General features: G+C 34.1%; 1 long non-coding RNA gene across 1 annotated transcript in view; it reads right to left on the bottom strand.

Annotated features, from left to right (window-relative positions):
• Nucleotides 1-15,601, bottom strand: part of LOC125348176 — a 28,078-nt gene extending 12,477 nt beyond the window's left edge. Inside the window, exons 1-2 of the long non-coding RNA XR_007210315.1 lie at nt 15,421-15,601; nt 4,295-4,460 (exon numbers count right to left, since the gene is read on the bottom strand). This is a non-coding gene — a long non-coding RNA (uncharacterized LOC125348176). The remainder of the gene's footprint in view (nt 1-4,294; nt 4,461-15,420) is intronic.
• Nucleotides 15,602-15,849: the final 248 nt, after the last annotated feature.

The raw sequence follows: 15,849 nt of genomic DNA, 5'->3' as shown, positions 1-15,849 counted from the left end.
AACCCACAAAGAATTTATTTCTGGAATTTCCCATTCAATACATGAAAGGGAATCTAAACTCATAAAAGGCAAAACTTCATATAAAAGGAACTTTGTATATCAAGTGGTTATAAATATGTGAGTTATGTTGGTAGCTTTAGTATGACCTTGTTTGTGATCCTTTGGGTAAATGCCCAAAAAGTGGGGCTGCTGGGTGATAGGGGAGTTCTATGTTTAGTTCATTGCAGCATTACTTACCATAGCTAAAATATAGAACTAACCCAGAAGCTCCTCAGTAGATGAAAGGATCAAGAAATTGTGATATATATACACAATGGAATTCTATGTTTCTATCTGAAAGAATGGCATTGTTTTATTCATAAGAAAACAGACTTAGAAAAAATCATACTAAGTGAAGGGAGCTGGACCCAACGAAACATAAACTCTGTGGTTTCCTTCATTGGTAATAATTAGCATATGTCTGGGATAGTCCTAGTGGATGATCACAGTAGCTCAGTAGCTATGTACATATGATCACATAAGATGATGCTAAGCAAAATGATCTCCAAAATATAGAACCAAGTGGCTTTTCATTGATGTTGTTTTTAATGTACCATTTAAAATTCTTTTTTCTTCTGTTTATTTTTCCTATGACTTAGCCTCTGTTGTCACTGTATTTGATACTGGTAGCCAAGGTATTTTATATGTGTTTGTCTGAATTAGGGAAGGGAGGGGAACATTAAAATTGCGAGACAAAGGGTAAAAGATGAACCAATGCAAAAGCAATACTTACAAGACAATAGGTTTTAAATTAAGTGTACACTTGGGAGGGAATTTAGGAGGCAGAGAATGTGGGAGAAAAATGAGGAAGGGGTAACAAGTTGGACAAGAAATGTACTTATTACTTTATTATGTAACTGAACTCCTTTGTACCTCACCTTGACAACACAAATTTTAAAAATGTGAGTTAATAACTCTAGATAGAATGAAGTATGGGTTGTTCTAAATTTTACTTCCCCCATTCCATTTTAGCATTATAGTTAAACAGAAAGCTTTAGAAAAATATTGACACAGTTTATTTCACCAAGGAACAATCCATAAACTGGGCAACATTCAATATCGAGAGATTGCTACCTTCTACTCTTCTTTAGCTTTAGCATGCTCCAAACGCCTGAGTCTGTTATAGAAAACAAAACCGTGTACATCTTCTGACATCAAGACAACTATGTTTTAGAACATTCTACTTTAATGGCCATAGAAGAAACAGCTAATTATTATCATTAAAATATTATATTATTATGAATAATTCTCATTAAATTAGTAAAAGCTCTGAATATATTACACCTAATAAATAAAACAAAAATTCCATTTCAAACATAATTTCAAAAAAAATTATAGTGAAATTAATGGTAAAAAAACTCTTTACAAACTTGAAATTAGGTTTTTAAAATTTATTTAAGTAACAGAAGACTAAAATGCCTTACAGTTTTCTAGGTTAAACTTTCAGCTGTGTTCTTTAGGTAGACTCATATGCATGACCTCTAGCCTAGCCACAAGCATTCCATCAGTTCCCTTCTTCTTCTATCTCCTCCTACTAGTTCCCCCAAATCTATGAAATTTCAAACAAATGCTCCCTTTAACTAATTGGCAATGTTTGTGCTTTACTGATGTAGTACAGAAAGCTGTTAGAGCACTAATAGGCAGCCAGGACAATCTTCAACTTCTAATTACTTTAATCTAAGACCTTTTTGTAACATAAATGATATTTAGAGGCTGAGTCTAAAAGAAGAACAGCCATCCATTTTCCACATTACATTCTAAAGCATGTCAAGGATTCAGCCTTGTGATCCATGTCCTGGAGAATCATCTCAGTATGATGTCAGCAATCGTGATGGAGAACCACGTAAAACATTCAAATTCACCTATTTATATAACCTGAATACACTTGTGAAGATTATGTTCTCTTGAGTCCATTATTGCAAATTCGCTTTAGGAACACTTCCTCCATGATTTCCACGAGCCACTGCTGCATATTTATGTCTAATAATGATTGCTGTGTGTTTTGCTTATAGCAAGCACATAGTGTAAGTCATTATTTTCCTTTCATGGACAAGAAAAATAGACATGTCCTCAGCAAGTGCACAGGGGCTTTGCATACACACTTTTTCATTAACCACATTTCTATTTTCATTAATATCACTACTAATGTTCTGACTTATGCTTCTGTTTGGCTTTATTGCAGTATTTCATTGATCACCTGAATTCACCTCAAAGTCTCTTTAGATAGGTCACAAATAAAATAATTTTTTAAAGAAGGAAAGAGAGAAGGTAGACGAAATTAGTTAAAAAGAGGATTATCATGGAATCATAAGGTTAAGATATGAAAGGTAAAGAAGGGCAAAAGCTTAGAAGGTGCTTCTTAATTGTGTGTGTGTGTTTGTGTGTGTATTCCTTTCCTTGTACACAAGGCACACCTGGAAGGCACCACCCATGACCAAAGATCTTCCTCACACATGTACTTCTCTGCCATGATAAGATCTTGGAATTTTTACAGTCCAGTCGGTGAGAAACAGCTTTTCTCTCTCCTATGCCAAAAGCATTTCTCCAGTCACAGTACCTCTCAGCAGCCTGAATGAATGAATCAGGATTTTCTCAAATAAAAATTTCAGAAACAAACCAGTCCCTGTATTATTCAGTTGTATTACTATGTCTAACTTTTAGATTACTTCAACAAGCACTTGACTCAATAAATTCAAATAGAACTCACTAATTTTTTCTTCCGAAATTCTGAGGAGCAAAACAAGAAAAATGAAGTTTAATAGTGCTATCATTTTTTAAGGAAAAGGTTTTAAATATTCCTTTGATCATATGTCCAATTGGCCATGTTACATTCTAGAAAAGTTTCAGTATGTTTCATGGAAGTATAGGCTGCCTGGAGAACTATGAGATATTAAAATATTTTAGTATGCATACATTACTTTTGCTGATGCTTCATAATCAATAGTATTTTGCCATTGTTTGTAGAGTTTACAATTTTCCAATTTCCACCAACACAAATATTGAGAATAACATTATCCTATCATAATAGATAGTTAGACACAAAATCTGGCCACTTGTCATACAGAACCCAACAAGATAAAATTGAACCCATGCTAAAGGCTTTTCTTGCTTTTGAAGAAAATAGTTGATTCAATTGACAAGAACAATACAAAATTACTGTTAGAAGGATATAAATGAAAGGGAATAGTATGTTGTGCAATTTTGTCCTTTATTGTACAACCTAGGTACTTGAGACTGAAGTTGATTACTTTAAAATTAAGAGATAAAAAGAGACATAAAATGAGCTACATTCGCAAAAAAGGAATGTGTTTACCATGGTGAAAAGACAGACCACCTAGGTAAGCATCTCAAGATGGAAAGAAGAGCAAGGAAATATTCCAGGGAAGATGTGAAAACAATACAGTGCCAAAATGATGAGTTGATATACCCCCAAAGAAAATGTAATTCAGGGAAGGGGATGAGTGTTCCAAGACCTCTCCTTCTAAGTACACACCAATGAACCAGCACCAAATGAGACCACAAGCCATCCAAGCTGTAACTATAGCTTGTGCTACAGTTTGATAGATAGCAGGTGGGAATGAAAGACATGAACCTGGATAAAAAAGTAAAGCAGCTTCATAGAAAGTGGGTGAAAAAGAAGTCAACAAAAATTTAAAAACAAAACCTCCCATAAAATACATCTGTCAGTAAAATCATATGAACAACAGGCACAAAACTGGACATTAAAAGTTCTTGATCCACTCTGATGCCTAGGCCAAAGATAAGAAGGCTATACTAATGGCTGCTTGCTACTCAACTCAATGGCACAAATAACTGCTAAAAATAAAATGCCATGTTTTATTCAATAACTTAAGAATTGTTAATTAAAAGTTTCTTGAGATTTATCTTGCAAAAATTAATCACAGATGAAATTTTTTAAGTAGTTGGTCCAAGAATTAGCACATCATATATATATATATATATATTTTTTTTTTTTTTTTGCCAGTCCTGGGCCTTGGACTCAGGGCCTGAGCACTGTTCCTGGCTTCTCTGTGCTCAAGGCTAGCACTCTGCCACTTGAGCCACAGCACCACTTCTGGCTGTTTTTGATATATATGAACACAGGGCTTCATGTATATGAGGCAAGCACTCTTACCACTAGTCCATATTCCCAACCCCCAGCACATCATAATTTCATTTAAGCCTATTATTTTTAAAGGCCTGAAATTACACATTGATCTATAGATTTGGTGCAGTTTACTAAAATAAGAAATACCTTAGATATTGCAAGGATGTCACCATATTTCTTCTAGATTTCTGGTGTGCTGAGTCTTGAAGTGGTGGTTGACTCCATTAATTCCTTAGGGCACTCAGTAAAAGCATTGCTATAATTAACCAGAGCAAGCTGTCAATGAATTCAGCTCTGATTAACTGGAGGGCTCCTACAAAGATAAAGCTTGGATTTAGACAAAATATTATGGAAAATAGAAAATGTTAATTAAGATAATCCTTTTATAGTGTCTTAAAAATTGCCAATTTTTGGTAGACCTATTTATTCCAATTCACACACGTGCATTACTATCAAATTACTCAAAGACCTCTGTGAAAATGTTAAGGGTGAGAAGAATTTACCCCTCCCTAGCTAGACAATAAGGGATAGAAGGTGTCAGCCATGACCAGCTCAGACATGGAGAAAAAGAATGAAATAGTAAGAAATATCCATTGCTCCTGCAGGCTACATATCCCAAACACACATGTGCCTTTCAGAGTCATGGTATTTACCCCAGCCTTCATTCAATCAAGAGCATTTTCCATACTAGTAAGCAAAGTTAGTACATCCTATATCATAGAACATCTTCCATGCTCATGTTGCAAAGCAGGGGAACCAATCAGAAGTCTCCTTGCAGCACATCTCCAGCCCTCAACTAAATGGACCAAAAGCTATGTTTCAGAGAACAGAGGCCCCATATCTAGCAAGCCCTAAGAAAGAAAGCAGATACCTGGTTCCAGGACACCTTGCACAAGAAGTTTATTTGTTTCTTTTGCATATAAGTAAATCCGGTAGGAAATTTAACACATTCCTGCCATTTAATTCTTTAATTGGTGGAGAAAATGAACCCATACCTGAGATGATATCAAGAGTAGCTCATGTTTTTTTTTTTTTTTTTTGTCATTTTTCCCTATGTCTTTAGAGGCCACATTTTTGTATGATAAATCTCACATTCTCTACAATTTAGTGTAATATTGCATGACAATATAGAAAATGATTTCTATTTTAATGGAGAATTTTTGAATACAACAATCTAACATAAGTTAACAAATACTTGGTTTTATAATCCGAGAGTGAAAATACATGTAGACAAGTTCCAATGATGACTTGTATATCAAAAGTCCTGAATTTATTATTTGGTGGTCATTAATTTTTAAATTATATTTGTCCTTTGCTGAAAAAACAGAGTAACTTTGACAGGGCACACAAGTTGTTGTATGGACAATTCCATCTTCAAAAATGAGCTGACTGATACATGCACTTACTGTGAGTACTTTCTCATTTTCCCTCACTTTTGGTGGATGTACCCACACAGGCATATGAGAAAAAAGGGAGAGTGAGAGATGGAGAGACAGAGACAGAGACAAAGAGATCTTAGATATCCATCTCCACAGCTATAAAAGCAAGGTTGTTAAACAACTTGAGGTCATAACAAGGCAATATCTAGAAGCTGAATGCTCCACAATTCATGTGTAAGATTAAATAAAATAATCATAGTGCAAAACATATTTAAGAAAGAAATATTGTTTTCGGAATGTAGTGATCATAAATGTTTGTCCAATATTTCTCTATAATAAAATTGCTTATTTCATGAGGATGCATATATTAATATATATGCATATATATTAAACATACTGGTAATAAGTAACCCAGCTGAGTAGGAATCAGAATAGGTGAGTATGTACATATAATATTTTGTATCCAGGATACAGTAAGGGCTCTGACAGTTCTCAAAATCAGTCCAACTAGCTTCTCATTTATCGTCACTTCAATGACTACAAAACAGGTCCAGGCATGTAGCTCAAGTAGTAGAGAAACTACCTAGTAAGTATAAAGTTCAGAGTTCAAACACCACTACCACAAATCCAACAAACAATAAAGAAAAACATAACAAATAAATTTGTAAAAGAAAAAAAAGTAACATTTTAAAAGTCTAGGTGGTTTTTAACTTGTAATTATAAGATACTAACTTCATACGTACTAGATTTTATGGCCATATTTCTACATTAGAGAACTTGACCTAAGTAACTCAACAATTATTAGTAACTATATTTTCAAGTGGATTCTTCATCATGAAAAGGCTGAAGAATAATTCAAACGTGAGTTAATCTACTTATCTCTATTTTGGAAGACTAACCAAAACTATTAAAGAAGCATTTAAAAATCTCAGTTTGCAATTTTTTATAAACTTTTACAAAAGCATGCTAAGATTTTCTTGGATAGGTCTTGGAGGGAAGATTCTTTCCTTGTCAACACTCTACCATATGATTCACATTCCTAGTTCACATTACATTTTTTTTATGAAATACAATTGAAAGTTTAGATTTGCTATCTCTTTGGCCATACAGAATATATGACTAAATATTTTCAGCATAATAATCATTGATCCTGAGAAACACTGAAAAAATTAAGATAGGTTATTCCAAATAAAAAGGTTTATCTGCAATTGCAGTTTTTATTTTTACTGCTTAGCTATATTATACATTTCAGAAGATAATTAGGTACACTCATGTCATTGACTATAAGTGAAAATGCAAAAAGCTGTTTATGGATGTCATTTTTTAATCATGCTTTCTCTCTCCTTCTTACTGACTCTGTCTCTCTGTCTCTGTCTCTCTCTGTCTCTCTCTCTATCATACACACATACACATACACACACACACGCAGCTTTGCATTCATTTGTTCATGGTGCAATTTCTTCAATGCTAAATCTTACAAACACCCTGCCAACAGGTGTCCACAGGTGCTTGCACACAAGAAGTTCATTAATAGTTTATTGTAACATAAGTACTTTAAATGGCAATGGAAACAGATATTCTCCAAACCCACTACAGGCAAGGAAATGTAGGAGAATGATGTTCTATGTGCTGAAAATGCATAAGTATTTATTAGTGGTCAGGAAAATATTCATCATTCTCAGAGATTTTTTTTCCCAAGGAGGAAATGTTATCAAATTCTATTTTATTTTATTGTTTTTTATATATTACCAGTGGACTGGCAAGACGGTAGCAGCCAAATGTATCTCTCGACATTGAACTCCTGACAGCTGTGAATGTTTCTTTGTGAATATGGACATTGCTCTTTAACTTGGAGTTTCTGCTGATTCAAATGCCACTGCTGGTGCTCTCAGTGCAGGTGAGAAGGTGGCTACAAAATGACGAGATCATAAGGGGGACAGATAAACCTATTCTTTCTTTATACACATTATTTCTGAATAGATATAGATATAAATAATGATTTAATACCCCCAAAATTGTAGTAATTTGAGATTCATAAATATATCGTAGCCTTCCACATGTCATTCTGTTTACACAGAGAACAAGAGTGAACTGTGATAACACTCAATTTCTTTGAGTTTGTGGAGAAATGCACATTGTATTCACAACAAAGGTGGACTATTTCATGTGTTGATCAATCAATAACTCAAAGGTTTTAAAGTAATAAGTTAAACCACCATTTCGATGAATGCTAGTCATTTGTTATTAATGTATTTCTTACTTCTTTAGAAATGTAATCATTATTTGGAAATGTATTATCTTATTGAATGCATATTGAAAAAGTAACAAATATATCAATACATTTTTATTTTAAAACATCCATATTAGCCTCATCTAAAAAAGGGTTATAGGAGGGTGTCCTTAAATTATACATGAAAAAGTTGTCATAATTCCTCCACAAAGAGCCATTTTTTGCCTTTAACTGTTGATATTATTGGAAATATATGTACATATGTGAATATATACATATATGCATACATATAACCAATGATACCAACAAATGTATACATGTATGTGTGTATAACTTATTTTTAATGAAAACTAATATGTAAACCATCTGTGACTATTTGGTTGATTTGGCTGGAAAGTTACATTGTATATCACTATATTCAGTCAAATAGATTGTTGCTTTGTCATAAATCAAAAGCTAGGAAATTCTACCATTCAAGTGCCTTAAAGAAATACATTAAGTATAAAAATATCATAAAAATCATAATTATGATTCGTTTAGTAATCTAGTTACTAGTGTAGTTTATCTGAACAGCAGTTGCTACTCATGACAACATATGTTGAAAGAGAGGTTGGCTGAAGAGTAAATCTTGCATCGACAAAAGTGATGCTAATTGAATTTGGTTATTTCTTCCTTGATATATCTGGTTGAAATTGAAGCATACACTGTAATAAGTCATATAACACTAATTATGGTCTGTTGTCCCAATTAAAACATCCATTAGAGGTGTGGCTCAAATGGTAGAGTGCCAGCCATGAGTGTAAAAAGTTTGAGTTCTCAAAGTTCTATGTCCAATATCTCATACTGGTACACACAAACACATACACACACAGACACACACACACAGAGACACACACACACAGACACACACACATTGAATTAGATTGAAGGAAAATTTTAACCCACTAGAAGTAAAACGTATGATGTAATTGTAAAGCAAAACTGAGAACTGAGCTTAAAAAGAAAGCAATTTTAATGAAGTTAACATACAATTATCAATATCTTAAGTTTCAAAATGAAAATGAATAACAAAGTCTGTCATATAAAGTTAATCTGTAAATAATATAATTCTCCCAGAGAGATTTAATTCTAACAATTATCATGCTAAGTTTCGCCATCTTGATGGTCATGCTGCCATTAAAGAAGAAAACACATGAATTCATCATCTACAATAAGTATATAAGTTCGCTTATATATGTACATATGCAAAGGCAAAGGCAAAAATAAACAGAAGACCTTTGAAAATTATTTGATTGTTCTGAGCCAAGTTACAATCTGCTTATTTCAGATGTACACTCTTAAAGAATGAATCTTCCTTGGTAAGTTTCACGATTTTTTTCCATAAAAGATTAATAATATGAAAATTCGGGTCAATTATATACTAAAACTTAGGTAGGTTTATGAAACTTAAATACACCTTGATTTCAATAAATTATAGTAGATTCTTAGACTAGGGTGAGTTTTCTAGCTATTACCTGTATGGCTGAAATATACAAATATCTTTTTTCTTAATGATATCTATCTAGCCTTTGTCAGAACATTTTGAAGAAATCTATTAATAAATTAACTGTAATTTGCCATTCAAAATCTACCCACTCTAGTTTTCAAAATACCACTACATTTCAAGGTCTAATTTCTGTATTAAAATAGGTATCATGTAATGCAGAAGTTTAAGTAAAGTTGTTTTTCCTGATTGACAATCACCTTTTGTATAAATCATATTCCAGATCATTCTTAAAGCATTAGTCTCATTAGGTCTTTCTTTTTCAGTTCTATCAATACCCCACTGTGAGATATACAGAAAGTACAGGGCTGGGAATGTGGGTTTAGCGGTAGAGTGCTTGTCTAGCATGCACGGAGCCCTGGGTTCCATTCCTCAGTACCACATAATCAGAAAAAGCCAGAAGTGGTGCTGTAGAAGCTGAAGAAGTAGAGTGCTAGAGTGCTAGCCTTGATCAAAAAGAAGCCAGGGGCAGTGCTCAGGCCCTGAGTCCCAATCCCCAGGTAAGGGAGGAGGAAGGAGGAGGAAGGAGGAGGAAGGAGGAGGAAGGAGGAGGAGAAGGAGGAGGAGGAGGAGGAGGAGGAGGAGGAGGAGAGGGAGGGGAAGGGGGAGGGGGGAGGAGGAGGGGGAGGGGGAGGGGGAGGGGGAGGGAGGAGGGGGAGGGGGAGGGGAGGGAGGAGGGGGAGGGGGAGGGAGGAGGAGGAGGAGGAGGAGGGGGAGGGAGGAGGAGGAGGAGGAGGGGGAGGGAGGAGGAGGAGGAGGAGGGAGGAGGAGGAGGAGGAGGAGGAGGGGGGTGGAGGAGGAGGAGGAGGAGGAGGAGGAGGAGGAGGAGGAGGAGGAGGAGGAGTACAGCTTCTTTCACATACCTAAAATAATAGTTACTTTCTAATAAAATTTTACTGATGTAAGTTAATCTATTTTTCCTTCTTTATAGGGAACATATAATATAATATATAATGGGGGGGGGTTAATGGGGAAATGAAATGCCTGTAAAATTCCATAAAAACCTCTAAATGAAGGGTAGAAGCCATTATGTGAATGACATTTAGAAGAACTGAATATAGACCCTTGATAGAATGCAAACTTGGCTCCCTATCATTGCAAATCATAATTGGCCTTATTTATTAGGTTACCATAAACATCATCATTACTTATGAGTGGAGCTGTTCATAATAATTAGATTTCCGATGTATCTGAGAAACTGTGCAAGAAACACAATTTCAATATCATTATGATTACTGGTGTAATCCTGTAGAGTTCAATAAGGTAATCACTTATACACATATGGCTATTTAAAGTTACACAGACAACTATAAATATCATCAAATTCATTATTCTCTGTGGTACCACCAGTACTTCAAATGCTCAATTGAATACTTAAAGGCTGTACTGTAAGAAACAGATAAGATCACTCATCAGAGCCGATTCTTTTGGTCAGCCTCCTTTAGCGGCTTGGCATTCCTATTATACACCAAATTCCATCCGAATCTAAACTTTATGTAACAGTATTTTGACATGCTGTATAATACTAACTTTGAGTTGAAAATATAGATGATTCATCAAAAAGTCCAAATATTTATGTATCTAAGTTTCCTGTTGTGAATCTTCTTTTCACTTGAAATATGAAAGAGAGGGTCTATTATGTGGTGGATACTAAACAAATATTGTTGAATGAAGAAATTAATAAATACCACTTTTTGATACATAGGGAATATTCTAGAGTTCTTTTTTTCTTGCCATTAAAGGTATATCAAATAATAAGATACAAATCTCAGTAAGAAATCCTAGTCTAATATGGAATAAAAAGAACACATTAGAAAGTCCCATCCTAGATGAAGTGATAGACAATGTGAGAGTATATTTAGATGTTCAAGTGTACAACGTTGGTTAAGGAAAGCTGAGAGCATTCCTCTGTTGGAGAGGCAGTTCTTTAGAACAATGGATAATAAAAAAAAAAAGGGGGAAAGATTTTTGGGTCAAAGAGCAAATTTTTTTCAGTAGGTGAGAAAACTGATTACTTTGAGGGAAAGGAGTATTTTGAATGCATGAAGTATATTTAGGCATTGTTATATAGGAAATGGTTCTGAAATTGTTGGGACACAGCTATGTTTGATGATTAACTGTTTTTCTTTGAAAGAAAGGGAAAGCATAACGGCTGTTTTTACATGTTTTCTGAAAATGACTAGAAATATGTGAGAACAAAGAAGCAATGTTTCACAAGATATTCTAATAGAGACATCCATAGAAAAACTAATCTAGCTATATAATTAACCAGCCTCTTTTCCAGTGGGACACAAATATTTTTTAGGTCATTACAGGCCAAATGGTAGCAGTCTTTGTTCTAACAAGGTCTGATGGTAGTATATATATTTAATAAATCTCACAATTATGTATTCATTCATCTTCATGTGGGTAGGGTAAACAGTACTGTGGATGATAGTAAGTATGATAATTTGACCCTTCGGATCCTTCTCTTCACATAAAGGACACAAAATACAGCTAATGTTATCTGTACACACTATCGTCTGTCTACTAGCTTCTGTTAGTTCTTCTATTGCTGATGCTGGCAGCTAGAATTAAGTCTCACTGTATTAAGAGTTCTTAAGAGAAACTTCTTTAAGTATTTTGCATTCATATTAAAAACATTATTGTCTCTTTTCATACTAATTTATCATGTAAACAATGAAATCATTTTGAGAGCAGACTCAGCTCTCCATCTGTCCCTCAACTTTCTTCTAAATTATGCCCTTATTTTTCAAGTTCATACTTTTATTTTCAACTTTATTTTAAAACTTGCAATTGGTACATAAAATGAAATTTTAAACTACTAAATAACAGAGTATATTAATAATGTTAGTCTACATTTTATTCAAGTATTCCTGTCTTCTAAGAAGCAATCGCCAGTTCTGGATTTGTATAGGTATATCTTCCAAGAACAAATCCCAATCTCTATCTGTCTTTCTGACTCTGTCTCTGCCTCTATGTCTTTCTGTCTCTGTGTCTCTCTTCTTCCTCTAGCCCTCTCCTTTATCTCTCAGTTTCCCCAACTCAGGCCCTTTTCACCTTTCCTTCTCTCCCTCTTGCTCTTCCCTTTTGCTTCTCCTTTGTTCCCTCTTGTCCTTCCCCTCTCGTTCCTCTTTCTCTTACATCTCTCTCCTGTCTGTCTGTCTATCTATCTATCTATCTATCTATCTATCTATCTCCACCCATCTCTCTATGATGCCATATATGCTATTATAATGAAAGACGCCATTCCTGTATACATTGATATTCACGTAGAAGACCATGCCATTGCATAGGTAATATATGCTACTTTTCATCTAGAGATTTTACTGTTCTTAATAATTTTCAAATGTAAGCTTCACCATATTGATTTTCTGCTCATACATTAGTTTGTATGTTTTAATTTGGTAAAACTGTAGGCTACTTTCTGGAAAAAAAATATTTGAACGATACTATACTGAAAATGTTGGTCCATGTTACCCGATTGTCTCCCAAGGAGGATATACTAGTAAGTAACTATGAAATATTTTCAGAGTGTATTTATACAAAGTGTATGAAGCAAGGAAGAAAACTAAGCATTTTACATACATTCGAAAATTATGAAAACATTTTTTCTAAGACTAAATAAGTCCATGGTGTGTAAATAATCTGTTATGCTAGTAAGTTTTCTCATTCCTTTGGATTCCAGAAACATTGTTATATGTTATGAATAGTTTTTTGTAAGTCCACATGTATGAGTCTAGTCAGACATACAACCTATAATTAGTTTAACGGCTGCATCAACAATAAAAAATAATGACTCCTTTTCTTTCTTTCCAGGAAGATGTTTGCTTTTCTTTCTTTTGTAGGTATGTAGTTGATTTGTCTTCCATTTCAATGACTTAAGAAAATACATTTTAATTTAGATTGTCAATATGTGTCAATTACTAAATTGAGTTACACATACTTTTTAGTCCTTAATATCACAAAAGTAACTTACTACATCCAGTTTGGGAAAAGTCTGATGTCTAACAGAATTGTCCAATCATAACTCACCATTGAAACTAACAAAAGGAACTCTTCACAGGTTGTAGCTTTTAATGCTATTCAAGTCTCCTGTCACATTACCACATGATTTCCTTGTTTATGAGGACTGTTAACTAAGCAGTTCATAGTTGTAAAGACAATACATAGTGATGGACAAAGAAAATATATTTTAAGAAAGGCACTTAGAGGATTAAACAAACCTTCTAGGCAATAATATATATCAACTTGAAAATATATGTATTCAGTTCCAAAGGATAAGTACGATATTTTAATTTTAATAGGTGGCCCAAAAGTTGTACCAATTAGGGAAAATATATTAATATATTTACTATATGTTTAATAATATTTGCTTGTGAATAAATTATAATATGACAAATTACTTCCACAAACATTTAGACAAATAGTTTTGTCTTTTTAAATCCAACTGAATCAAATAATTGTTATGAAGCAATAACCTTAATTCTGAATCAGTAATTTTATTCTCTTGCTTCAAATTACATGTATTCAACCACCACTGCTTTAATATTTTGTGAAAATATGCCTAAATACTGTTAGAAATTATCTTGCTTAATATAGAACAAAACATAGGTATGTTTATGTAAATAAAAGCCTTGACTCAAATTTTTCACTAATGCGCAATTCATTTATATGATTCCTAGGAAATATTACACATTCACACCAAGTAGAAGTCTACTGATTAAAAGCTAGGAATTTCCTTATTGATGATCTAGCTTATCAAGCCATGCATTTCTTAAAATTCTTTTTTTTTTCCTGCAGTGTAGTTTGTAGAGACACCTAGTGGTAGAAAAAAATGACAGCTGACATAAGAGTTAATGGTAGAAACTGTACATTTATTTATTTGAAACACGAGAGGAAACTTAGAAGCTAGCATAAGGGATTCTTACAAAACTATAAAATAAATTTACCAAATATTAAAATCACTTCTCAGTTTAAAAAAATAACTATGGTAGCAAATGCTTAAGCCTAAAATAATCAAACATAAAACTGAATTTTTGTGATTAATGGAATTGTGACAATTTAGAAAATCAATAAAGTAAAATAACTATGTATTACCTGTCTCAAGAAACGTAATGGCTAAAATATTTTAAGTTTCAGAATTCCTGTATAATTGATGAACAATAAAAAAATCTGGTAAGACTCAATGTTTTATGTGACAAACGTGTACATTTAAAAGCTATATCTTTATAATATTTACTGTGAGCATTTAAATTTATATATTTTGAAAACAAAGTATGATTTTATCTCATGCTTATATTTTTTATAAAACTTTTAAACCATCCTGTTAGAGAATAACTAGTTAAAATCCATAGGAAAAATTGTTTTTGGGGTAAAGTTTGTTAAGTCTGTTATATGATTTGGGGACAAAGAGTTACTACTTCTCCATTAAAATATTTCTAAATTTAATGCAGAATTCTGTTGTAAGATTTTATCGTTATCCTCCAATATAATGATTAATTTTTTGTTTTTACACAGAATAAGCAATATTTTTTCTAAATAAAACATCCGTGGTTTAACAAAGGATATTTAATTTGCAATATTAAATATCGGATTCAGAGGAAAGCCGAAAAGTATTATTAAAAAAATTCTCAAGAGACTAAAATATTAACCACCTCAAGATAAATTTCTAATGCAACATATAATAACATGTAATATAGTCATATTTGCAGAGAGTATTGTGGAAAGATATTCATGTTATATGTATCAGTTAGGATATCACATATATGATATATACACCATAGATGACACATGTGTAATCTATTCATATTACTTAAGAGTGCAACCCTATTATCCCCAATACTACTAAGGACCAAACAATATCCTTTTAATTTAAAGCACATTTAAAAACGTATTGCTACAGAAAAGGGAGAGAATCTATGTACGTAGTAAAATTACCCAGTTATTAAAGGAACAGGCAGGAGTGGGGCTCAGGTGGCACTGGGCAACTCTTCTTGGGTCCCTGGGGTTGACTGCAGGCCTCATAGTAACAAAGGAGGAAATCACCTTTTAAGAAAGTGAAGTCCCGCTTCTGGGGATGGACTGATGTCGTGTCACCGCAAGAGCCAAGAATACTTACTGTAGAGATGGCGCTGGTGGAGTTTAGCAGGTAACTCTTCAAAACAGAAAAAAGAAGAAAAACCCTCATTTGCTATGGAGACTGCACCCTTTTGAGGCGTTCCCAGCTTTCCCCTTCACCCCAATACACATCCACATTCTCTCTGAAAGTCCTTCCCTGTCCGTTGAACTACTCTGAAATGCCTAAAACTAGTGGGGGGGAAAAAAACTGAAACACGCAAAAGAGGCTGGAAAGCCCCGGGTTCCCAGGTAGGGTGAGGCACCCCCTCCTGGGGTCTGCGCCCCAAGTTCAAGCTGCACTGTGAATGGCAGAGGCCGGGCGGCAGCCCCTGACCGGGGAGCACCGTCCAGCTATCTCCCGGCCTCCCTTTCCGAGCCGGGCACCGCACAGTCCCACGCTCGTCTTAGGCACATGGTCCCAGACTTCTGT

The sequence above is a fragment of the Perognathus longimembris genome, chromosome 3, assembly GCF_023159225.1.
Source record: "Perognathus longimembris pacificus isolate PPM17 chromosome 3, ASM2315922v1, whole genome shotgun sequence".
NCBI lineage: Eukaryota > Metazoa > Chordata > Mammalia > Rodentia > Heteromyidae > Perognathus > Perognathus longimembris.
Note: the sequence above shows the minus strand (reverse complement) of the source record. Positions and strands in the feature narration are given on the sequence as shown.